Source organism: Aotus nancymaae, unplaced genomic scaffold, assembly GCF_030222135.1.
Source record: "Aotus nancymaae isolate 86718 unplaced genomic scaffold, 86718_ANA_hifiasm-v0.15.2.pri h1tg000036l, whole genome shotgun sequence".
Lineage (NCBI taxonomy): Eukaryota > Metazoa > Chordata > Mammalia > Primates > Aotidae > Aotus > Aotus nancymaae.
This window is the reverse complement of record NW_026988450.1, coordinates 71,384,412-71,410,109: the sequence shown is the minus strand read 5'-3', so window position 1 is coordinate 71,410,109 and position 25,698 is coordinate 71,384,412. Positions and strand designations below refer to the sequence as shown.

General features: G+C 44.5%; 1 protein-coding gene across 6 annotated transcripts in view; it reads right to left on the bottom strand.

Annotated features, from left to right (window-relative positions):
- ZHX2 (zinc fingers and homeoboxes 2) overlaps window positions 1-25,698 on the bottom strand; it is a 247,719-nt gene that overhangs the window by 50,723 nt on the left and 171,298 nt on the right. For 5 of the 6 annotated variants that reach the window (XM_012451583.2, XM_012451584.3, XM_064384555.1 and 2 more), the window contains one exon: window positions 5,401-6,676. The exons of the other annotated variant lie outside the window; for it this stretch is intronic. The gene's annotated coding sequence lies outside the window, so the exon portion shown is untranslated. Of the gene's footprint in view, window positions 1-5,400; window positions 6,677-25,698 lie in introns of those variants that run through there. 6 annotated transcript variants of the gene reach the window in all.

The window sequence follows — 25,698 nt, the reverse complement described above, 5'->3', positions numbered from 1 at the left end:
ATGAAACTGGAAAGACAAGGAGTTGGCCTTAGGAATGGCAGAGTCCAGAGATTCACATGGTATCAACATTATCGTCACCACTGCCATCATCACCACCACCATGATCACCTCTTGCTCCATCCTTTATTGCTCCTTTGCCTCTTTTCTTGATTTTTTGGCCTTGTTCTCTCTACTTCAGGACTGGCTTCCTCTCCCTGACAGGGGCTTTGGCCACTGGTGGTTAACATGATCACACCTACCATCTAAATGGGAAAGGAAGCTCTTCCCCCAGTATCTGACTTGGGCCTGTTTGGGTCTTATGAATGGTACTGTACCTGACTTTGAACAGGGTACTGGAGTGCCTTGGGTCACTGCTGTAGGAGAGGGAGTGGGTCACTATGATGGGAAGCCCCCAGAATGAGATGAGTGCAGGGAGATAGGAGTATATCCTCAAGAAGGAGTAGGAGTGCAAGAGATACAGGGCAGACAGAAGCAGTGGAGGGTCACTCCACCCCCCCACCCTCTTCCACCTCACCAAGATTCCTGTCCATCTATCCCCCCTAAGAACCTCCTTCCTAGTTTCTGCCACTCTAATCATTTCCAGTGGAGGATAGTTTGACATATTTTGCTGGGTGTTTAAAAGAACACACCCATCTCTCCTGTGTATTTCCATCCCCACCAATTATAGAGGCTTTTTCTTTGGGTCCTTCAAGCATTTGATAGCATCTCATACCGCCTTGCCTGAAAAATTTATTTAAATTGCTTTGGAGTGGCAAGCTTAAGTGCAAGGGTGGTAAATGGCAGGAGGGGAAGGCAGCCACCTGTCAAGGGAGAGAGTGATGGAGATGTTCACTAATGGGAAGGAGGACAAGACAGTGTGTGGGTGATGAGGTCTGGGGAAGGTCCAGGTGCTGAGGGCACAGGCAGGGAAGGCAGTGCAGGCAGGAACTGGAAGATGAGGTAGCCACAGCCACTTTTAACTGTTTTAAAGAAAAGTGCAGGTTGGAATTTTGGAATGTTTGTGGATTAGGGAAGAGTTTGGGGGTAGACTGGTGCTAAGGGGAGGGTTGCTACATATGGCAACGTCTCCAGTGCCACAAGCACATGTCTGGAATATAATTTCCTAGACCTGGATCCAACTTCCTCCTGGCTGTCCTCCTCACACAAACTTCCCATCCAGGGATGGAAAGTCACAGGCATCACACTCCTTGGCCAGATGCCACTCCCTGCCTAGAGCGGTGGGAGGGGAATGGACATTTGTAGAGCTCTTATTGTGTGTTGAGTATTTTGCACGCATGAACTCAGTGAAACCTCACAACAAACCTATTATGTGAGTATAATCATCTCTGGGTCTGAGATGAGGAACCAGGGCTCCAACAAAAGCTAAGTAACTCCCACAGATCACCTAACTGGTCAGCAGTAGAGCTGGGATTCAAACCCAGGCTGTTAGACTGCAGAGCTGGCAATCTTCATCCATCCATCTGTCAGCCATCTATTCATAACCTATTCATCTACCCATCCATTATTCACCCATTCATCCATCCATCCATTAACAAATATTTATGGAGCATCTACTTTGTGCCAGATGCTTTGCTAGGCACAGGGGATGCAGTGAGGAAACATGATAGATATAGTCCTTACTCTCATGGAGCTTGCAATATAGTGGGATGAAAAAGGCAATAAACAAATAGATACACGATGATATGTTGTGAAAAGCAAGATGGAAGAAAAATGAAGCATGGTTAGAGAAAAGCATGATGGGTAGGCAGGGTCATGGCTAGAGTGAGGCACATGAGGTACCCAGGATGAGAAATCTCGGCAGGCATCCTCTTTCAGGCTTCTGCAAGGGCAGGGTTTGTCAGCTGCACGATCTTTCTGCCTTAAATTTTGCACCCTTAGGTATGTTCCTTGACTCACCCTAGTCCTACCCCTGCAGACAGGGCGTCATGGAGGGCAGGTGACACTTGAGCAGAGACCATAAGAGAGAGACTAGGTGCTTTTATAATGGACCAGGTGGAGTGTGGCATCTGGAGTGTGAGCAGAGTTCATTAAGGAGAAGGCATCCTTGCATCCTGCCTATGCCACAGACTAGGGGAGTGCAGGGACTGAGGAAGAATGAGGAAGTGGTGAGGGAGGTCTGAGGATAGATATTGACGGCAGCTAACTCCAGGGCAACTGGAGCTCACAGTCAATGGCTGCTGCAGGATTGCAAGGCTTCCAAGTCAAGGACAAGAACTCTCCAACAACACAACTGTGCTAGACGCTGATATTCATAAAAAGGGAGAGGGAGTCTGTCCATCCCTATCATTTTGAGTCAATCCATCTGTGCATTACACAGCCGGGAATAACAATGGCAACCCTGAGAATTTAATAGACACGAGGCACTGTTCTAAATGCTTTCCATATACTGGCTCATGGTGCCTGCCACGATATGAATAGACACAATTATTATCTCTATTTTACAGGTGAGTGAACTGAGACACAGAGTGAATAAGTGACTTGCCCAAGGTCATGCAGCTAGTAAGTGGCAGAGCTGAGATTTGACCTCAGGCAGCATTACTTGAGCCTGTGCACTTAGCCAGATTACCTTCTGCTTCTTGATGTCACTGGAACTCAAGAGGAATAAAGACATAACTGGGGCCACTTCACTCATGGTCGAAGGCTGAAACTCACCTGTTGTCATCCTTTTGACTCGGCCTGGGCTTGTGGCCCTTTGCTCAAGGCCTCTATCTTTGTCTCCCATTTCTCATCTGGTGGGCCTGACACTCCGAATAAGCCCTCTTTAGATGTGGTCTTGCACTCACCTGCCAGTCCCTTCCATTCTACCTACTCCAGGACCTTCTCTGTGATTCAGCCCCTTTAGCCCTTGGCAGCACCAGTCAGGGAGACAGAGGCTTCAAGCCTATATTGGTCATGATTTTTGGTTTTAAGTTTCAACAACCCAAGTAAACCAGCTGAAAACATAAATAGTTCATTCTGGGCTCATGTCACTGGAGAGGGTGATGGTAAACTTGACCTGAGATTGCTGTCCTTGATATCCACTCTCCCCTTCTTCTTCTTCCTTTCGGGTACGGAGCCCCTTCGCTGCTGGCTCTTGGCCACCTATCCAGAGCCTACATCCCCACCTTTCTTTCCATCAGTGTGTCACCATGTCTAGGTTGTGGCCAATTGGATAGGAGCAGAAGTGACCAGTTTCTGTTTCATGACGTTAAAACTGAAGTTGCTTGCCCTCTTGTTTCTCAAGGGTTGGAACGTAGAAGTGGACTTTTGGCCACGTGGATGAGGAAATGAAGCAGTCGGCTCTGATCTAGAGATGGAAGGCGCCTGCTGAGGACAGCAGGGTTGCCTGGCATCCTGGGTCCCTGAATGGCTCTATGGAGCACTGTCTGATGGCCCACCCTGGACTGTTGCCTGAGACAGAAACAAACTTCTATCTTGTTTCAAACACTGCATTTTGGTGTTTCTTTGTTCCAGCAACTTATCTACTATGCCATATTCCAACAATGGTAATACTAACAAATAGTTGCTTTTCTGTTTTTCTCTCTGAGTTTTCATCTTTTGTAGAGAGGCATCCTCCAAATGGCAAAGAAAATAGCTGCAGTCAGCCCCAGGCCCACATCTTCTTAATTTAGCTACCCAAGCAGAAAGAAAGAGCTTTTTTCTCTCTATAGCCGTCTCTCAGGAAGAGGCTCAGTTGGCCCTGCTTGGTCCACATGCCATCACTAGGGCCAGGGGACAGGAACTATGATTGGCTAGGCTTGGATCACATGCTTGAGCAGGTCTGTCAATGGTCACAGCACAGCCTCATGGAATGGGGAAGGCAGTTCCCATAGAAAAGAGGCTGCTTTTACCAGAAGCAGTGGGTAAGGTGCTAAATATAATAGGCAAAAATAGTAGGTTCCATGACAATTGCTTAGTATCTGCATGACCTTGGGCTTGTTACAAAACCTCACTAAGCCTCAGTTTCCTCATTTGCAAAATGGGGCACCCATCTCATAGGGTTGTAAAGATAAAACAAGAAAACGTATGTAAAGCACTCAGCACAAAGCCCAACCCATAATAAGTGCTCAATAAAAAATATAGCTATTACTATTTATTTATTTATTTTGAGGTGGAGTCTTGCTTAGTTGCCCAGGCTGGAGAGCAGAGTGATCTTGGCTCACTGCAACCTCTGCCTCCTGGGTTCAAGCAATTCTCCTGCCTCAGCCTCCTGAGTAGCTGGGATTATAGGCATGCACCACCATGCCTGGCTAATTTTGGAGATACAGTTATGGAGAATCTGTGGTCCCTGCTCTCAGCTTCGGGGATTGACAAGCTGACCAAGTGTGGTGAGGGCCATGTGCAGAGATGGGGATGGTGTCATGGTAAACCACAGGATGGGGACTGCAGGCATCCCCTAGAGAAGGCCAGGCCCTTTCAAATCTTGAATTTTTCAGTGTTTCCTGTATTTTGAGAAGTGGGTCTTCCCCCTTATCTGAAGGATAAACACACCCTAATTTTAGATAAACTGGCCAAAAGTCTGTAAGTTCCTGTAAAAATGAAGCATCTAGGCCAGAGGTTCCTGAGGTGAGGATCTTGTTAGCAATGTGCATTTAGTTCCCGCCCCAGACCTGCCAATTAGACATTCTAATCAACTTTGAGAACAACTGGTCTAGACGAGTGTCAGGCACAAAGAGTGAGGGACTCTTTAAACCTCACCAGAGCAGAGGTACTTAAAAGCCACCTTCTCAGAGAAATGGCAGTGTCCCAGCTATCACTCACCAGCAGCCCAGGAGAAGGGAGTGACTTAGCTCAGGTCATCCAAGGGCAAGCCTGCGCACTGAGGGGTTTCTCATCCCTACTCTGAAGCTCTTCTCTTAACTATTTTATGAATCAATCTGTGAGACTCTGGAGAAGGGAGGGTCTATAACTTCCTCTGTGTCAAAGAGATCTGCTGAAGATTCCTACGACAACACTTACATCCTGTTTTTTTTGGGGGGGGTTGGGGATGGAGTTTCACTCTTGTTGCCCAGGCTAGAGTGCAGTGGCACTATCCTGGCTCACTGCAATCTCTGCCTCGTGGGTTCAAGTGATTCTCCTGTCTCAGCCTCCTGAATAGCTGGGATTACAGGTGCGTGCCACCATACCCAGCTCATTTTTGTATTTTTAGTAGAAATGGAGTTTCACAATGTTGGCTAGGCTGATCTCCAACTCCCGACCACAGATAATCCACCCACCTCAGCCTCCCAAAGTGCTGGGATTATAGGCATGAGCCACCGCACTGGGCCTACATCTTGTTTTTAAAGTTTGTGATGTCAGATCCCTCCAAGATGAGAAATGAGAAATGTGACCGTATGAATTTGAAACGGGGGGTGCCCAAGTCAGAACCCTTATGTCAAGCCCTTGGGAGCCAGACAACAATAAAGAAGGTGAAGTAGAGGAAAAGGTTATAAAAATGTTTAGTCTTTGCTTTATTGAGTTACAACAAATGAGCAACAAGTTAGAAAAATTGGTTTTATTCAAACTTCCTAGCATTTGACTTGTGTGGTGTACTCAAATTGGGGGCAGAATGGGAGCAGGGAGGGATTGCAACCAGAATTCATATTGCAACATGTACACCAGATATGTCTCTTGGTTTTCCTTCCTTAAAAGTTAGGACTAACTGAAGAAAAGTGCACTCAGGTATCTAAAATTGTCCCCAAAACAAACACACACACAAACAAACAAAAAATCAATTCATGGTGAGGCTTCGAGCTGAAATCTTGTCAAATACCACACCGAGAAAAGGCAGTGAAAAGAGAAATGAAAAGCAAAGCTGTTCACCTTTGTACCCTCCAGATAGGAAGATCTTCTTCTTGTTGTTTAATGTCACAATAGTACTGACCATGCTCACAGAGGCGGGAGCCTCTTCTGCTGGTATTTAGAAAGGTGCTTAAAGAAGTCAGCCACCTGCTACCCAGTTCTCCCAGTGCTGGCTGGGCCCAGCCTGGCCCAAGAGGCCAAGCAGTGGAGAAGCCAGATCCCCTCTTGGCAGTTCAGAAAGCCTAGTGTGGGCCTAAGGCAGGGACCCCCTGAAAAGGCAGCCAGGGGAAGAACTGGAAAGGAATTTGATTTGGAAGATCTACTGCCTGTCACCTCTCTCCAAGTTGAGACAGAGGCATAGATTTCAGCCCTTCCTACTGAGAAATCTCCCAAATTTCAACCTACCTTTAAAAACAAATTCTCCCTACTTAAAATCCAGTAGATATCATGGCACTAATACTAACACCCCTTCCCCAAATTAATAAAATAAAAATTATAAAAGAAAAAGAGAAAAGAGAAAAGCAAGGCGGTTAGCCCTCCCTCCTGATAAAAACCTTACAATGGTAGTGCTGGAAAAGGAAGTTGCCCTTGATTAAAAAGGTAACAAAATTCCCGCATTGTACAAATCAGTTCCAGTATAGCAAGAGGTGAGGGCTAGAGCAGAGGAGCAAACTATGTACAAGGACCCATTGAAAACGCAGTAGTAGGACTTTGGCACTATGAACAATTCCCACCGGTCCTCTGGGAGGTGCATCTGAGAGTCGCTGGCCTTCCCACACCCTCCAGGCACACATGAGCTAAGTAGTTCCACTTGGAGTCACTGGTGAGGGTGGCCCACGGCTGGGGAGGGACCATCTCTTCTTTCTTCAAAGACAGAGCATCCCCTTGATCAGCACAGCAGTTCTAATGGACTTCCCTAGAAGACACAAAACCACAGAGTCAAGACGTCAGGCAAATGACCATTGTTCCTTGGGGGGAAGGCACCATGGTTTGCTTCTTCCTGGCTCTCCTGGGTTGGGGTGGGAGCCTTCCAAAGCCATCCTGGGGCTTGGAAGAGAGACACATGCCCTTCACCTACTGGGTCTATTGTAAAGAAAGGAGTATGTTTTCTGAGCACACTCAGTCTGCTATGATAGGAAAAGCCTCCAGAATCAGGCATTTGAAAACAGAATGACTTTCTGGGCAAGTGAAGGTGGTGGCCTGTGATTCTTTTCATCCTTACAAGACCCTTTTATTATTCCAAGAAAGTCACCCAGTCCAATGGCTCCTAAAAGGCCCTGGAGTCAGACAAGTCTGGATTTGGGTCCTAACTTATCCCCTTAGTGTCTGCAGGGCTGTACCTATATGACTTGATCGCTCTAGGACTTGGTTTTTGCTTCTGTATAACAGAGATGACACTAGCACTCATCTAAGTTCCTGTGGTGATGCCATGAGTTGATGTATACAACAGCATTTGGAATAGTGCCTGGTAGCACATGGTAAGTATCATAGATAATTCCACTGATTTTATTAGATGGAGCCTTTTCCAAATGTGGTAAGATATAGAATAGTGATAAGATGAAGTACTGTAAATGTGTTTTTACTTAATGTTTATATCAACTCTAAGAGGTGTAAATATTATTACTATTCTCATTTTACAGTTGAGGAAACTGAACACATAGGGGCCTAATGAGTTACCCAAGATCACACAGCTAGTAAGTGGCAGAGCCCAGATTCAAACCCAGGTCATCTCAGAGTCTGTGCTCTTAATAAACAGAATTACTAAGAATCAGTAGGAAGAACTGTTTAATTCTTACGTCCTTGGAAGTAATGAGAATAGTCCAAGGACCTTGTTATAGGTAGAATGGTGTCCCCACCAAAAGTCTATATTGAAGTCCTAATTCTCAGTACTTCAGAATGCTATCCTATTAGAAATGCCTGTGCAGAGGTAATACAGTTAAATCAGGTGAGAATGAGGCCATTAGGTGGACTCTAATCCAACATGACTGCTGTCCTTGCAGAAAGGAGAAATTTGGACACAGAGACAGATGTGCATAGAGGGAGGATGTGAAGACTCCCACACAGGGAGGAGGCCGTGTGATGATTGAGTTTAGATACGGGGGTGATGCATCTACCAGCTAAGGAATGCAAAGGACTGTCAGCAGACACCAGAAGCTGGGAGATGGGCACAGAACAGACTTCCGCACAGCCCTCCCGAGGAAGCAACCCTGTCACAGACTCCCTGATTTGGGTCTGCTGGCCTGCAGAACTGTGAAACAATAAACTTCTATTGTTTTGAGCCATCCAGTTTGCAATAGTTTGTGGTAGGTCCAGGAAATGAGGATAGGTCTCCATCACTAACTTTGTCTCCTCCCAAGATCTAGAGATCCTGGGAAAGGGATCCCAGGCTCAGGTCTGTAGAGGACACAGCCAGTATTCCAGGACAGGTTAGAAGTTGTTCAGATCTGTAGATTCCCGGAGCCAATGGCCTTTTCTTTGCCTCCCTCCTGGGAAGGCTGTTTGGCCACTTCTCTGGCTGAGAAGGCTGTGAAAAGGGTTTTGTTTGTTTGTTTGTTTCCGTACAGGGGGCCAACAGTAAGAAGAGCGGACTTCTCAGCCAAAGGCATCAGCCGATCATCAATAATGGTATTCACGCCTAACGTCAGGATGTTAAACGAACCCACATTCCCTGGACGCTCCTGGGAGTAAGATTGAATATTGGAGATAAGAAACCAATTTATGAAAGCAAAGCCTGCAGATAAAACCAGATTCCAGGGGTGTCCTTAGACTCAGGACCACCTAAAAGTGATCCAGCCAAAGTCACCAAGTCATAAACACTACAGGGATCTTTACAGGTGACATGGCCAAGATCACTCATTTCAGCAAGAAAAAAAAAAAAAGCAAGCTCAGGAGGAAAGCGATTTCTCCTAGGCCACAGCTTGCTCGGTGGCATGAGTCAAAAACAAGAATGATCACGACTCTCCCCGCAACAGTGAGTAGCTAGTTTCTCGCACCAGGCACCCTGCTAAGTGGTAATATGGCTCCTCTCATCTACTCCTTACAGTGACTAGCGGGTGATTAGTAGACCCACTTCACAATGAAGAAATGGAGGCCTAGAGAGATCAAATGTGCATATCATTAGGTAACTAGTGAGTGGTGGAGCCCAATTCCAGCTTGGCCAGTTCAACTTCAGAGCCTCCTGATTCTTAATTGCTCCTCTGTGTACCTATCTTGGGTCCAGGTCATGCACAACCTCTCTGTGCACAGAGTTAGGTGGCAACTGAAGAGAGCATGACTGCTTCAAAGGTAGGGGGCTGGGGCACCCAGTGAGGACCACGAGCCTTATTGCTGATCCCAGGCAGAGCCATATGCACTCCCTGGGTCGGCACAGTAGCCCACGACCAGCATCTGCCTGGGCTTTCCAAGAAACCAGGGTTTTCCCCAGCAAATGGGGTCTTCTAGCACCTTTGGGAGGGAGGCTGCCACTGGCTGGATGTCTACCTGAACACTTTTCCAGATCCTAGGAGACAAGGCCCAAGGGCGGGGAGACAACTACTGATCTTTCTCCCAACGCAGCTGAAGAACATCAGGTCAGCACAGGACTGCGGGGTGGGGTGGAAAGAGCTGTGGAGTTGGAGAAAGCTGGGATCCAGGATGTGCTACTTCCTGGCTACATGCTGAAGTTGGTTACTTAACCTCCCAGAGCCTCACTTCCATTTCCATTGCACAGAGCCCATGGGCTGCTGGCAGGGTTACAGACAGGGTGCAAAGCATGCAGGTCCTGGTGCTGGCCAGGGGCTCAAGAAAGATGGCTTCACTTTTCCTGAGGAAGGCCAGGCATTCAATTAGGGCCTTAGGTATAAGTGAGCTCACCTGTGTGCAGGTGAGTGTAACCATCTTCTCTCTCATATTATAAATGGCACTGAATGGTTCTCTTCAAGTGACTGGCAAAAACTCCAGCTTTTTAGATAAAACTCAACATTAAGGTGGTTCTCCATTGGGCAATGTGTTTCTATGATTCCTTGTGTAACTTCTTATGCACAAACATGCCCAACCCTCACATCATACATATTCCTTAAGCAATGATGAACAAAGCTCTTAAAATAAACATATACACACAGACTGCAAGGCCAAAAGGATGGCCTGAGAAAAGGGAGACAAAGCCAATTTTTTGCGTGGCTTTTGCAGAGGTGTCAGATGTGTATGGATGGCTCTGGGCCCTGGGAACATCCTCAGAATCACTTGGACTTTCTCCTTTGACCTTTTCCTGGGTAAGCAGTGGACAGGATTTGGGTTATGGGAGCTGGGAAGTCTCAAAAGGAGACTGGAAAGGTGCTGGAAACAGAAGACAGGGGCCTGCCCCCTCTTCAGGGGCGTCCTCCTCGGAAGGCCCTCGGCAGAGATGTGGTCAAGTGGGTGGAGGCTGTCCTCCCTTGTTTCTGCCCACTGGCCTTCCCTGACTTCACCATCTGCTCTGGGACAAAGCCCCGACCTCTTTTAGCCCTCGGGCCTGTAGGGTCTGGCTCTGGCCTGGTTTTGGGCCACTCTTCCATGCATCTGATCCACCCTTGGGGATTCACCTGCTCACACGCGGGGTCCTTGCTAACCCCCGAAAGTCAGGAACACAGTTGAGGCCCAGTCACCCCACCTCAGGCAGCAGGTCCCATTAGCATGCCACTTCTTCAGGAAGACCTTTGCTCCCAGACCCCACCATCAGATGTCCCTGTTAGACGCCGCTGCCCAGGTGCTGTCTTCAGATTGCCTAATTGTGAGTGGATGTGAGGCCGGGGAGGACATGGATGGTGCCCATCATTCTCTCTGCTGACCCCGCGGTCCGCTTCCCGTGGAGTCTGGCCCACGCGTTATACTCAACAGGCATTTGTCAATGAATGGAAAATGGACAGCGAGCATAGTGCTCTCAGAGGAGTGGCTGTGATCCAAGGGTGGTGACAAAGTCCACGTTTCAGCATTGCTGTTTTTACGGAGCATTGCAGTGCTTTGGGCTATGTGGCTCTTGCTAACTCCCCTGGGCTTCTCTCAGAGTCCTATTACCTGGTCAGAGACAGTCACCCTGCAGAGGGCCAGTGCCTCATCCTAGAGTACATCTCAGAGTCCCGGAGGACGCTGCAAGGCCATCGGGCAGGCATTTCATTATGGCCCCCTGGGACATCTCTACCACATGATATCCAGCCTCTCAGTGAACAATTCCCAGGATGGGAACCCACTGCCTCCCACCCTCCCTTTCTGTCTTGGGGAAAACTTGGAATGTTAAGAAATACTCATTCTTTAGCAAAATCTGTTTCTCTGTTACTTTCCTCATTGGAGAAACAAAAACATTAGAACTGTTTTCCCATGGGTTGGGTGCGGTGGCTCATGCCTGTAATCCAAGCACTTTGGGAGGCCGAGGCGGTGGATCACAAGGTCAGGAATTTGAGACCAGCCTGACCAACATGGTGAAGCTGGTCTCTTAAAAAAAAAATTGTTTTCCCATGTGACAGTTTTCTGTTTCTGTTTCTCTTTAATTTTCCCAGGAGAACTTTCTCTTGGGCCCTAGGGACTCGGGAGTGAATAACACTGCACTCCATGAGAAAAGAAAGCAAACACCAAGAGAGTGATTTATGATCTCTCCATAATATTTTTTTGAGAGGTGTAGCAAGGTTTATTGCTCATTTGCTGAGTGCCTGTTATCTGCTAAACATTTTGTTCCATTGTCATCTGGCTCCTATTTTTGTTACGGATAAACCTGTCAGTTTAACTGTAGTTTCTCCGTAGGTAACGTCTTTTCTTTCTGGTTGCATTTTTTTCCCTCTTTGCCTTAGCTTGATTGAGGTATAAATGGTTTGCAGAAAACTGCACATAATGGATGTAATTTGATGAGTTTGGGCATATGCATACGCTCATGTTACTGTTACTACAATCCAGCAGCAAAATAAAACTCCTCCAAAAGCATGCTTGTGTCTATTTTTTGAGGGGTGGTGGGGAGGTAAGGCCACAACATGAGATCTGCCCTCTGAACACATGTTGAAGTCAATATCTTGCGTTAACTACAGGAACTATGTTGTACAGTATATCTCTAGAAGTTACTCATCTGTATAACTGCATCTTACACTACAGAGTGAAAATTCCCCACATCCTCCTGCCCCATGCCCTGGTAATCATCATTCCATTGTCTACTTCTATAGCGCTCCATAATTTTTTTTTTTTTTTTTTTGAGACAGAGTCTCACTCTGTCACCCAGGCTGGAGTGCAGTGGCATTATCTTGGCTCACTGCAACCTTCACCTTCCGGGCTCAGTGATTCTTGTGCCTCAGTCTCCCGAGTAGCTGGGACTACAGGTGTGCACCACCATGCCTGGCTTTAATTTCTGTATTTTTAGAAGAGATGGGATTTTGTCATGTTGGCCAGGCTGGTCTTAAATTCCTGGCCTCAAGTGATCCGCCTGCCATGGCCTCCCAAAATACTAGGATTACAGATGTGAGTCACTGCACCTGGCCTGCTTCATAATATTTCTTTCTTTCCTTTTTTTTTTTTTTTTTTTTGATGGAGTCTCAATCTTGTTGCCCAGGCTGGAGTGCAGTAGTGTGATCTCAGCTCACTGCAACCTCTACCTCCCGGGTTCAAGTGATTCTCCTGCCTCAGCCTCCTAAGTAGCTGGGCTTACAGGTGCTCACCACTATGCCTGGCTAATTTTTGTATTTTTAGTAGAGACAGGGTTTCACTATGTTGGCCAGGCTGGTCTCGAACTTGTGACCTCAGGTGATCCACCCGCCATGGCCTCCTAAAGTGCTGGGATTACAGGTGTGAGCCATTGTGCCTGGCCTGCTTCATAATATTTGAGCTCAAACTTTCATTTCTTTTAATGAGGGCAGGGGACACAGTCTGATTTTAACTAGAATTGAAAACGGGAAAATGTGTTGGCATGGAGAACCATTAAACAACCCCCTAGTGGATGACAAAAACTCTGTGCCATCCCAAATTGTCCGTACGCCAGGCTTGGCTCAGCTTTGGCACATCCCGCCAAAGCTCTCCTTCCCTGCAGTGGTTTGAAGTTCCTCTAGGGTTGGGGAACTTGCTGAGACCCCCAGGTCAGGTATACATTCCCTAAGCTGTTTCCAGGGAGGCTCAAAGGCAGCAGGAATGAGAAGGGCCATTGTTCTTCCTGCTCCTGGCCTATCAGCACATATTGGCTAGGAGAATTTAATAAAATCAGAGCAAATGGAATTGTATTTTAAACTTATTAGGCAGATTCCCCGAAGTGCTTACATGTGTGGGTGTGGGTTTAAATTCTAGCTCCACCACTTTTTACCTCAAAGACTTGAATGAGCTACCTTTCTGTACTGCCTTCTTGTCAGCCCTAAATGAAGAAACTAATGTGAAGCTCTGCCCAAGGAGAGTCTGAGCTCAGACTTGCCTAACCCTGCCCCCACCTGATGGTTTGTCTCTACCTGCCCTCGTAGCTGAAGACAAAAGACATCATCTTTTGGAAGCTCTATGGCTCTCCCCATTGCCTGAGAAATCCGAGTACTCATCCTGGCCAATGCAGGGCAGGACTATATCCCTTTCTACTACTGCAGCTGGAGCTCTTCTGAAAGCACCACCTCCTGGCTGGAGGCCAACTAATTCAAGCCACTACAGCAACTCATAACAGAACAACCCTGCTTCAAAGGAGCAAACAGCAGCAAATTCCACTGTCTGCAACACCCTGGCTAATCAGAGGTCCTGAGTTTGTTCATGTGACAACTTCACTGCTAGCGTAACCAGCATTCAAGAAAACCAGTGCACTAAACGAAACTACAACCAGGACTCCCACAGAGTCCACTTCACTCCCGTGCCACCTCTACTGGAGCAGGTGCTGGTATCCAAGGCATCGCATCGCATCGCGTCGCATCGCATCAAGGGATCACTTCATGGGACCAAAGAACCTAAACAGCAGCTCTTGAGTTCCAGATCTTTCCACTGAAACAGTCTACCCAAATGAGAAGGAACCAGAAAAGTAATTCTGATAATGATAAAACAAGGTTCTATAACAGCCTCAAAAGATAACATTAGCTCTCTAGCAATGGATTCAAACCAAGATGAAATCAGAATTGCCAGAAAAAGAATTCAGAAGGTTTATTATTAAGCTGCTCAAGGAGGCACCAGGAAAAGGTGAAAACCAATTTAAAGACATTAAAACAACAATACAGGATATGGATGAAAAATCTCTAGAGAAATAGATATTATAAAGAAAAGACAATCACAACTTCTGTAAAAGAAAGACACACTTAAATGCAAAATACACTGGAAAGTTTGAACGGCAGAATCAAACAAGTAGAAGAAATAACTTCAGAGCTTGAAGACAAGGCTTTTGAATTAACCCAATCTGACAAAGACAAAACTAATTAAAACAATGAACAAAGCCTCCAAGAAATTTGGAATTATGTGAAATGACCAAAGATAAGAATATTGGTGTTTCTGAGGAAGAAGAGAAATCTAAAAGTCTAGAAAATTTATTTGAGGGAATAATCAAGGAAAACTTCCCTGGTCTTGCTAGTGATCTAGACATCCCAAATACAAAAAGCTCAAAGAACACCCAGGAAATTGATCACAAAAAGATCATCACCTAGGCATATGGTCATCAGGTTGTCTAAAGTCAAGATGAAGGAAAGAATCTTAAGAGCTGCGAGGCAAAAGGATCAGGTAACCTGTAAAGGAAAACCTATCAGATTAACAGCAGATTTCTCAGTAGAAACTCTGTAAACCAGAAGGGATTGGGATCCTATCTTTAACCTCCTTAAACAAAATAATTACCACCCAAGAATTTTATATCCAGGGAAACTAAGTTTCATAAATGAAGGAGAAATAAAGTCTTTTTCAGACAAACAAATGCTGAGAGAATTCCCCACTACCAAGTCAGCACTACAAGAAATGCTAAAAGGAGTCCTAAATCTTGAAACAAAATCCCAAAACACACTAAAATAGAACCTTCTTAAGGCAGAAATCTCACAGGACCTATAAAACAGTAATACAATGAAAAAAAAAAAAAACAACCAAGGTATTCAGGCAACAACTAGAATGATGAAGAGAACAATACCTCTCAACACTAACATTGAATGTAAATGGCCTAAAGGGTCCACCTAAAAGATACTGAATGGCAGAATGGATAAAAGTCTACCAACCCAGTTAACTGTTGTCTTCAAGAGATTCACCTAACACATAAGAACTCACATAAACGTAAGGTAAAGGAGTGAAAAAAGATATTCCATGCAAATGGAAACCAAAAGCGAGCAGGAATAGCTATTTTTACAGCAGACAAAACAGACTTTAAAGACACAACAGTTAAAAAAGACAAAGTGGGACATTATATAATGATAAAATAATTAGTTCAGTATGAAAATATCACAATCCTAAATGTATATGCACCTAATACTAGAGCTCTCAAATTTATGAAAACACTACTAGACCTAAGAAATGAGATAGACAGCAACACAATAATAGTGGGGACTTCAAAACTACACTGACAGCACTAGACAGGTCATCAAAACAGAAAGTCAACAAAGATGCAAACAATAGCCTAGAACAAATGGACTTAACAGATATTTTCAGAACATTCTACTCAACGACTGCAGAATATACATTCTTTTCATCAGCACATAGGACATTCTCCAAGATAGACCATATGACAGGCCACAAAACAAGTTTTAACAAATTTAAGAAAGTCAAAATTATATCAAGTACTCTTTCAGACCACAGTGGAATAAAATTGAAAATTAACTCCAAAAGGAACATTCAAAACTATACAAATACGTGGAAGTTAAATGATATGCTCCTGAATGATCCTTGGGTCAACAATGAAATCAAGATGGAAATTAAAAAGTTATTAGAACTGAACAGTAAGAGTGATGCAACTGAGTAAAACCTCTGGGATGCGGCAAAAGCAGTGCCAAGAGGAAAGTTTATAGCATTAAGTGTCTACATCAAAAAGTCTGAAAGAGCATAAATAAACAATCTAAACTCACACCTCAAGAAACTAGAGAAAGAAGAACAAACCAAATCTAAACCCAGCAGAAGAAAAGAATAACAAAGATTAGAGCAGAATCAAATGAAATTAAAAGACAAAAACAACACAAAAGATAAATGAAACAAAAAGGTGGCTCTTTGAAAAGGTAAATACAATTGATAGACCACTTGTGAGAGGAACCAAAAAAAGAAGAGAGAAGATCCAAAGAATCTCAATTAGAAACAAAATGGGAGATATTATAACTGATACCACAGAAACACAAAAGATCATTCAAGGCTACTATGAACACCTTTATGAGCACAAACTAGAAAACCTAGAGGAGATAAATAAATTCCTAGAAATATACAACCCTTTTAGATTAAACCTGGAAGAAATAGAAACTCTGAACAGACAAATAACAAGTAGCAAGACTGAATGAGTAATGAAAAAATAGCCAACAACAACAAAAAAAGTCCAGGACCAGGTGGACTCACAGCTGAATTCTATCAGACATTAAAAAAAAAAAAAAGATACCATTTCTACTGAAACTATTGCAAAAGATAAAGAGGGAAGCCTCCCTAAATCTTTCTATGAAGCCAGTATTACCTAATACCAAAATCAGGAAAGGACATTAAAAAAAAAAAAAGAGAGAAAACTAAAGACCAATATCCCTGATGAACATAGATGCAAAAATCCTTCACAAAATACTAGCTAACCAAATTCAAAAGCATATCAATGAGATAATTCATCATGATCAAGTGGGTCTCATACCAGGGATGCAGGGCTGGTTTAACGTACGCAAGTCAATAAATGTGATATGCCACATAAACAGAAGTAAAAACAAAAATTGTATGATCATCTCAATAGATGCAGAAAAAGCATTTGACAAAATCCAGCATCCCTATATGATTAAAATCCTCAGCAAAATTGGCATAGAAAGGACATACCCTAAGGTAATAAAAGTCATCTATGATAAACCCACAGCCAACATTATACTTAATGGGGAAAAAAGTTGAAAGCAGTTCTCCTGAGAACTGGAACAAGACAAAGATGCCCACTTTCACCACTTCTATTCAACACAATACTGGAAGTCCTAGCCAGAGGAATTAGACAAGAGAAAGAAATAAAGGGCATCCAAATTGGTAATGAGGAAGTCAGACTATTGCTGTTTGCTGATGATATTGATTGTATACCTAGAAAACCCTAAGGACTCATCCAAAAAGCTCCTAGATCTGATAAATGAATTCGGTAACATTTCAGAATACAAAATCAATGTACACAAATCAGTAGCACTGCTATACACCAAGGGTGACCAAGCTGAGAATCAAATCAAGAACTCAACTCCTTTTATAATAGCTGCAAACAACCAACCAACCAACCCCAAAAAACCAACTTAGGAATATATCTAATCAAAGTGGTGAAAGATCTCTACAAGGAAAACTATAAAACACTACTGAAATAAACCACAGATGACACAAACAAATGGAAACATATCCCATGCTCATGGATGAGTAGAATCAATATTGTGAAAATAACCATACTACCAAAAGCAATCTATAAATTCAATGCAATTCCCATCAAAACACCATCATCATTTTTCATAAAACTAGAAAAAAAATCTTAAAATTCATATGAAATCAAAAAAGAGCCCACATAGCCAAAAGCAAGACTAAGCAAAAAGAACAAATCTGGGGGCATTACATTACCCTACTTCAAACCAGGCTATAGTTAACAAAACAGCATAGTACTGCTTTCAAAACAGGCACATAGACCAAGGGAACACGATAGAGGAACTAGATATACTTACAGCCAACTGATCTTTGACAAAGCAAACAAAAACATAAAGTAGGGAAAAGACACCCTATTCAACAAATGGTGCTGGGATAATTGGCAAGCCTCATGTAGAAGAATGAAACTGGGTCCTCATCTCTCACCTTATACAAAAGTCAACTCAAGATGAATAAAATACTTAAATCTAAGACCTGAAGCCATAAAAATTCTTCAATATAACATCAGGAAAACCCTCCTAGACATTGGCCTAGGCAAAGAGTTCATGACCAAGTACCCAAAAGCAAATACAACAAAAACAAAGATAAATAGATGGGACTTAACTAAAAAGCTTCTGCGCAGCAAAGGAAATAGCAGAATAAACAAACAACCCACAGAGTGGGAGAAAATATTCACAAACTGTGCATCTGACAAAGGACTAATATTCAGAATCTACAAGAAACTCAAACAAATCAGCAAGAAGAAACAATCCCACATAACGTGGGGTAAAGACATGAATAGAAAATTCTCAAAAGATAAATGAATGGTCAAAAAACATATGAAAAAATGCTCAAAATCACTAATTATCAGGGAAATGCAATTCAAAATCATAATTCCATACCACCTCATTCCTGCAGGAATGGCCATAAATAAAGAATCAAAATAATAGATGTTGTCATGGACATGATAAAAAGGGAACACTTTTACACTGCTGGTGGAAATGTCAACTAGTACAACCACTATGGAAAACAGTATGGAGATTCCTTAAAGAACTAAAAGTAGAACTACCATTTGATCCAGCAAGCCCACTACTGGGTACTTACCCTGAGGCAAAGAAGTTATTATATGAAGAAGATACTTGCACATTCATGTTTATAGCAGCAAAATTCAAAATTGCAAAAATATGGAACCAGCCTAAATGCCCATCAACCAAGTGGATAAAGAAAATGTGGTATGTATATACCATAGAACGCTACTCAGCCATAAAAAGGAATGAAATAATGGCATTTGCAGCAAACTGGATGGAGTTGGAGACCATTATTCTAAGTGAAGGAACTCAGGAATGGAAAACCAAACATCATATGTTCTCACTCACAAGTCGGAGCTAAGCTATGAGGAAGCAAAGGCATAAGAATGACATAATAGACTCTGGGAACTTTGAGGGGAAGGATGAGAGGTGGTTGAGGGATAAAAGACTACACATTAGGTGCAGTGTACACTGCTCGGGTGATAGGTGCACCAAAATCACACCTGAAGAACTTGGGTGACAGGTGCACCAAAATCACACCTAAAGAACTTGTCCATGTAACCCAACACTACATGTTCCACAAAAACTACTGACATAATAGTAATAATAAAGAAACTAATGTAGACCTTGGAGTGTGACTGTGAGGATGAGATGAGTCAGCACATGCAAAGTACGTGAGCAGTCCTGGAAGAGCGAGTGCTCAGCAGTACTACCCTGTGTCACCATTCTAGACACCCCCAGCCTGACCCCCTCCTGAGATGCAATTAACACCCACTGGCATGAACAGGAGGGGCCCCAACAGAAAAGGTCAACCTGGAAAGGCAAGAAGTGGGGGCCACGTTCTTCTCCATAGAGAGCAGTAAGCAAGTTCAGGTGCAGTATCCATTGGTACTAATGTTAGAACCCTGTTCTAGGGGTGATATGATTAGGCTTTGTGTCCCCACCCAAATCTCATCTTGAATGGTAATCCCCATAATCTCCATGTGTCAAAGGAGAGACCAGGTAGAAGTAATTGAATCATGGCAGTGGCTTCCCCCATACTGTTCTCCTGATAGTGAGTTCTCATGAGATCTGATGGTTTTGTAAGGGCCTCTTCCCCATTCCCTTGGCACTTCTTTCTGCCGCCTTGTGAAGAAGGTGCCTTGCTTCCCCTTCCCCTTCTGCCATGGCTTTCCTGAGGCCTCCCCAGCCATGCTGAATTGTGAGTCAATTAAAACCTCTTTCTTTTATAAATTACCTAGTTTTGGGCAGTTCTTTATAGCAGTATGAAAATAGCGTAATACAAGGGGCTTTCATTTATCTCAATCCTTACAACAACAGACAACTGTTTTGTAAGCATTATGAACAGAATTATATCCCCGCCTCAATTCATATGCTGAAGCTCTAATCTCTAAGGTGACCGTATTTGGAGATAGTGCCTTTAAGGAGGTAATTAAGGGTAGGGTAATTAAGTCCTAATCTCAAAGGACTGGTGTCCTTACGAGAAAAAGAAGAAGAGACACGAGCCTTGTGAACACACAGAGCAAAGACTATGTGAGGAAACAGTGAGAAGGTGGATGTTGGCAAGCTAAGAAGAGAGGCCTCACCAGAAACCAACTCTGCTAGTGTCCTGATCTTGAATATTTAGCCTCCAGAACTGTGAGAAAATAAATTTCTGTTCTTTAAGTGACCCAGTCTGTGGTATTCTGTTATGTCAGCCTTAGCTGACTAATACAGTAAGTATTAAGGTCATAGAAAGAGTAAAGTAAAATGTATAGGCATGTGGGTTCTCTAGAATTTTCCACCATCCATCCTCCATGTTCCACCAGGGCAGACAGGTCTGAACGCCCAGGACATTTGCAAGTTGGTTTTCCTTTTGCTCCTAGCTTGAGTTTCTCAGAGCGCGTCAAACTTTCTCTAGGGTTATACCCAATGAACCATGTAATCTCTATTACTGGTGAGACAGAGGAGTTTCAAGGATAATTTTGATTATATGTGCATCTACCTAACAGTCTGGCTTTTAATCCCTGTCCTTCTGTGAAGTGTGAGCCCAGGCAAGTCATGCCCACTATGGCCACCTTTCAGTTCCCCTGGAGTATGTCATTTCTTCTGTCTGGAGTGTTCTTCTTTTTTTTTTAGTCTTGCTCTGTGGCCCAGGCTGGAGTGCCGTGGTGTGATCTGGGTTCACTGTAACCTCCACCTCCTGGGTTCAAGCAATTCTCTTGCCTCAGCCCCTCAAGTAGCAGGGACTATAGGTGTGCACCACTACACTCAGCTAATTTTTGTATTTTTAGTAGAGACAGGGTTTCACCAAGTTGGCCAGGCTTGTTCAAACTCCTGACCTCAGGTGATCTGTCTGACTCGACCTCCCAAAGTGCTGGGATTTGAGGATACAGGCATGAGCCACTGTGCCTGGCCCCATTACTTCTTTAGGAAGTGTTCCCCAAACCTTAAATCCAGTATTCAAATCATCAAATTCCCGTATTCTGTACTCTAACGGCACCAAAGATCAGTATAGCAACTTTCCTTTTTGTTTGATTAAAGATTGGTTAAAGCTTCACTTCCCATTAGACCAAGGGCTCCATGAGGGCAGGAAAGTGCTGGGCACACTGCCTTCCAGAGCTCGGCACGCTGCAGACATTCCGCAAATACTTGGTGGATGAATGAACCAAGTCATTTATTAGGAATGCCTCTGGGCTAGTGACTTCACCTCTCTGGGGCCTACATCCTTCCTCTGAAATGAGGGGGCTGGATTTCATGGCAGCTAAGCTTCTACAAGCTTCCCAAAGCACAGTGAGAATTCCTGGGGTGAGAAGCTCCAGAATCAAGTAAATGGAAGTGGTATCAGTTAACTGCCCATTAGGCATGAGGGAAGCCGGATTAACAGGCAGTCCCTGAAAAGCATCACCAGTAAATATCTGGTGATATTCCCTTGAGCTTCTCACACACATGGGAAGCAAACTGTACCCAACTCCTCTCCTCTCACTGCTGTCAACCACTGGGGCTATTGAGTGATGGGAAAAAATGAGGACGAGCAAAAGGACTGAAATACTAGATCCCAACTATCTTTTAAAATTCTCTAGTTGGTTCAATAAACCATTATTCAGCAACTGCTCTGAATCTAAACTAGGGATTCAGAGATTAATGAGATATGGCCCCTACCTGTAAAGGTCTGGTAAGGAGAGAGGGAAACACATGACAACAATATTTTCATTCATTCATTCATTTATTCATTCAAGTATCTGCATTTGGACAGCTAATCTGAACAGAGTGTGAGGGTATGCCTCTTCTGGATTTTAAATTGTAACCAGAATGCAGTGCTTAGCAGCCTTAAAAATTTTAACCAAGTCGAACCATGGAAAATATCTTTCTGACATTTCACAATTTTTTCCTCTTCTCCAAAGCCATCCCTAATCATCAGGAGTTGGAAATTGCTGACAGAAATCGGAAGGCAGCAAAGGTGGTGGCTGGAGCTTTGGAGTCAATTTTAGACACTGGCTGAGTGAACTCTGGCAGGTTCCTGAGCCTCAGAATTCTTTGTTTAAAATAAATGGGAAGGTGGCTTGCACATGTGGGTTGGTGGGAAGGTTCTGAAGCAGACATGTTGGAAAAGCCACCTCTCCCCTTCCTAGCTCCTCCAGTTTCTATGTGCACTGCTTTCATGAAACAACTGGCTGAGCTTACAGGTGTTTCTATATCCATTTCTCACCTTTATTAAACAGAGATTAGGTAGGGGCTGTGTCTTGGTCATTCTGGCAAATCTACACAGACTAGCACAGTGCCTGGCACAAAGAGGGCTCTCTAGAGTTCTTGCTGAATGAATATGTTGTGGATTAGTTTCCACTCCCACACAAAATCAAGAAATGACCACACTGTCTGTCTGGTCTGGGCTATGGTGGTGGTGATTCTGTTGGAGAGGGAAGGACCATGGTGGCTGGGGCCAGGCACTGGCCTGACAGTTGAGAGGTGGCCTCCAGGGTCTTCCAGCTGTTGGCTGAGAAACACAGAACAAGTCACTCATTTTCTTTGGGCCACAGTTTTGCCCTCTATAAGATGGAGAAAAAGCTGTACCTACCTCCTAGGGTGGTCATGAAGTTGAAATGACTTAGTAGATGTGTTTAGAAGGTGGCTGAGCACACAGTGGGTGTCAATCAACGGGAACTCTCACTAGCAAAAGTAACGGGATATTCCATTTGCCAAACATCAAGGCTGATGTCTGACAATGTCTTGCTCAAGTATGTTGACTCATTTTTCATAAAAAATAAATCTAATTTTCAGCCTCTTCCTAGGACAGGTCCCTCGATGGAATGACTCAAAAATTATTCAGACACAAGGACTGAATCAAGACAACACAATTCAAAGGCTGGGAAGTATTCCTTGTCTTTGTGTCTAACCTCAGGGCTGACATGAGCCCGGACTGAGTCAAATGCTGTCCTAAGCCTTGCAGAGCATAGAGTAGAGGGATTTGGTTGCAGGAGAGATGGTTAACCACCTACAGAGGAAATCTAGTCCTGGAGCCAGCTCTCAGCGGCTTGCTTAAGTTCCTCCCTCCTCACCCTCTTGTGCATCACATAACACCTTTTATAAAGTCAAAACTGTGAATTATTTCAGGATTATTATATGTGTCATAACTGAACTGAACTGCAGGTTCCTAAATATGTATTTAAATAGGGACATCACTGAATATTTATGAATTTCAAGAGCCTCATGTGTTTGGTTCATAAAAACTGTGAAGTAATTTGGAGAGATTTTTTTCCCCCTTTAAACTGAAAGATTCCTTTAAGGAGTCCAGGATGTGGGAGAACTTTCAATGCCATCCCTAGTGCAGACAGTGGTCCCTTTCTCAATACAATGGACCTCCAATGGCTAGGTACGGTGGCTCACGTCTATCATCCCAGCACTTTGGGAGGCTGAGGCGGGTGGATCACCTAAGGTCAGGAGTTTGAGACCAGCGTGGCCAACATGGTGAAACCCCATGTCTGCTAAAAAAAATACAAAAATTACCTGGGCATGATGGCATGTGCCTGTAGTCCCAGCTACTTGAAAGGCCGAGGCAGGAGAATCTCTTGAACCCGGAGGCAGAGGTTGCAGTGAGCCAAGATGGTACCACTGCACTCCAGCCTGGGCTGTAGAGGAAGACTCCGTCTCAAAACAAAACAAAATAAAACAAAACAAAACAATGGATCTCCAAAATATCAGGGAGCCATCAGGGATATCTGATGTTGCCGCGTGTGGAACAGATCCTAGCATCCTGTTTAGGGATGTTTTCTAGCTCACAGTGAGGGAATTTATCGTAATTAAACATAAAGTGGGGTTCCTGCATGTTCCTTTTTTTTTTTTTTGTGGACATAGCTATTCCCTGTCCTGGGAAGGGGGTGTCAACTAGAAATGGAACATTTCTGTCATAAATAACAAGGTAGAGATGGCAGGAGGAAGAGTGAGGACTCTGGAGACAAACTGATGTGTTGGCTGGGGGAACGTGGGTAAGTGCTTTGGTTTCTGAGTCTGTTTCTGTGTTTATAAAAATATAGAGAAGCTACCTCCCTAGGGGAATTAAGTAAGACCATGGTCAGAGCACCTACCTCGACCTCTGCTATTCGGGAGGCCTTTGTTCGTCATTCCATCGCTCCTCCCCAAAGGTTTTCTTTATGGTTTTAACATTCCCTCCCTCATTACTGTCTTCTTTGGGCCACTGGGGCATCAGGCATGGTAACAGAACCACCCACATGGGCATTTTCAACTGGTGGTGGTGGTACAGCTTGGAAGAGAAGGGATGAGGACGGGGGGCCTCAGGGGCCTCTGGAGAACTGCCACTCCTAGACAACCTCTCACTCAGCCAAGGGGCCCTAGAAGTGCCATCTGAGCTTCCCTTGGGATACAGAGACAATGAGCAACTTTCTATTCAAATTCAGCCAACACTTGTTCAGAATAGCTTTGCTTGTTACGGAAAATCACTGAGTTTGCCTTCAGTTTGCCTCCTCTTATCCTTCACCGACCCCAAACTCTACCTTCTGGCTATGCCAAGCCTCTTTTGGCTTCTCAATGGTGCCATTCCTTTTCTTGTCTCTGGACCTCGGCCTGTGACGCTTCTTCCACTTGGACCACTCTTTTCTTTATCTGTGCCCTTGGCTAACTCCTTCTCATCCCATGAGTTGGATGTCCTTTCCTCCAAGAAGCTCCCTAACCCCCCACCGGGGTGTTCCTCCTATGAGCCCCCACACAGAGCCGTGCCCTTCCCCATTGTAACACATATTACACTGATGAGTAAAGGAAAGTGCAATTTCCTCTCTCCTTAGCCTGCCTGAACTCTGTGTGAATGGGGACTGTATTGTCTGTCTCTCTCATGGCACTGTCTCTAGCACCTGGAGTAGCAGCTGACACACAATAGGTGCTCAGAGGGTACTGTTGAATGAACTAAACCCTATTGTCTTCTCTGGGGTGGGAAGAAAAAGCAACCATGTAAACATGTCACGGATGGGAAAAGATCAAGGAGAGAGGATGGGAGGCTGGACGTACTGGCTCACACCTAATCCCAGCACTTTGAGAGGCCAAGGTGGGTGGATCACCTAAGGTCAGGAGTTTGACCTGGCCAACATGGCGAAATCCCGTCTCTACTGAAAATACAAAAATTAGCCGGGCGGGGTGGTGCATGCCTGTAATCCCAGCTACTCGGGAGGCTGAGGCAGGAGATTCGCTTTAACCCGGGAGGTGGAGGTTGCAATGAGCCAAGATTGGACTCCAGCCTGGGTGACAGAGTGAGACTCCATCTGAAAAAAAGAAGATGGGGCAAGCAACGAGCTTTCATGTGGACAAAAAAAGAAAAAAAAAAAATCACTCCTTTATCTTAATGAGGGAGGTGTGGGCTAGACAGGTAGGGTCTTCTAAGAAGGTGGGAAAATGGCCAGAGGTAGCCAGGTAGAGGTGGGAGGTTGCTGCCATTGGCGACCTCAGTGTACTTCTAACCCCCTCCTTCCACTGGCGCCCTCCCCTTTGGGCTGCGCAGGCACCCCTGACACCTGGGCATTTCCTCCTGCAAGTGGGAGGAAAAAGGAGAAAGATGGCATTCTGGGATTGGCTGCTCGTTAAAAGTGCTCCTTTAATAGCGGATGGAACTGGCTAAAACAAGGTTTCTAGAGAATTTCATTGATTTGCCAGCTGCCTCATTTTATTACCAAATCAATGAATTAATGAGCAACGTGTTGGGCCAAAGTTGTCCAAGTTCATTAAGACGGAGGTGTGGTCATTTCCAGGCTGCCTCTGGGACCCTATCAATCATTCTGGAGGTTCTTACCTTTATTTTCTCCTTTGTAAAGATAACTTGGGAGGCACATTCCGTGGCCTTTTAAGTGACCTCTGGAGAAGCCTACCTGGGTAAACTGTGCATCTTCCTCCTTGTAATATTTCCTTTCCCTCCCACAGCCCTCACGCTGCCACCCGCTGCCACTGCCCCCGTTTCTCAGCTCACCACCGAGCTGCCGTGCTTCAG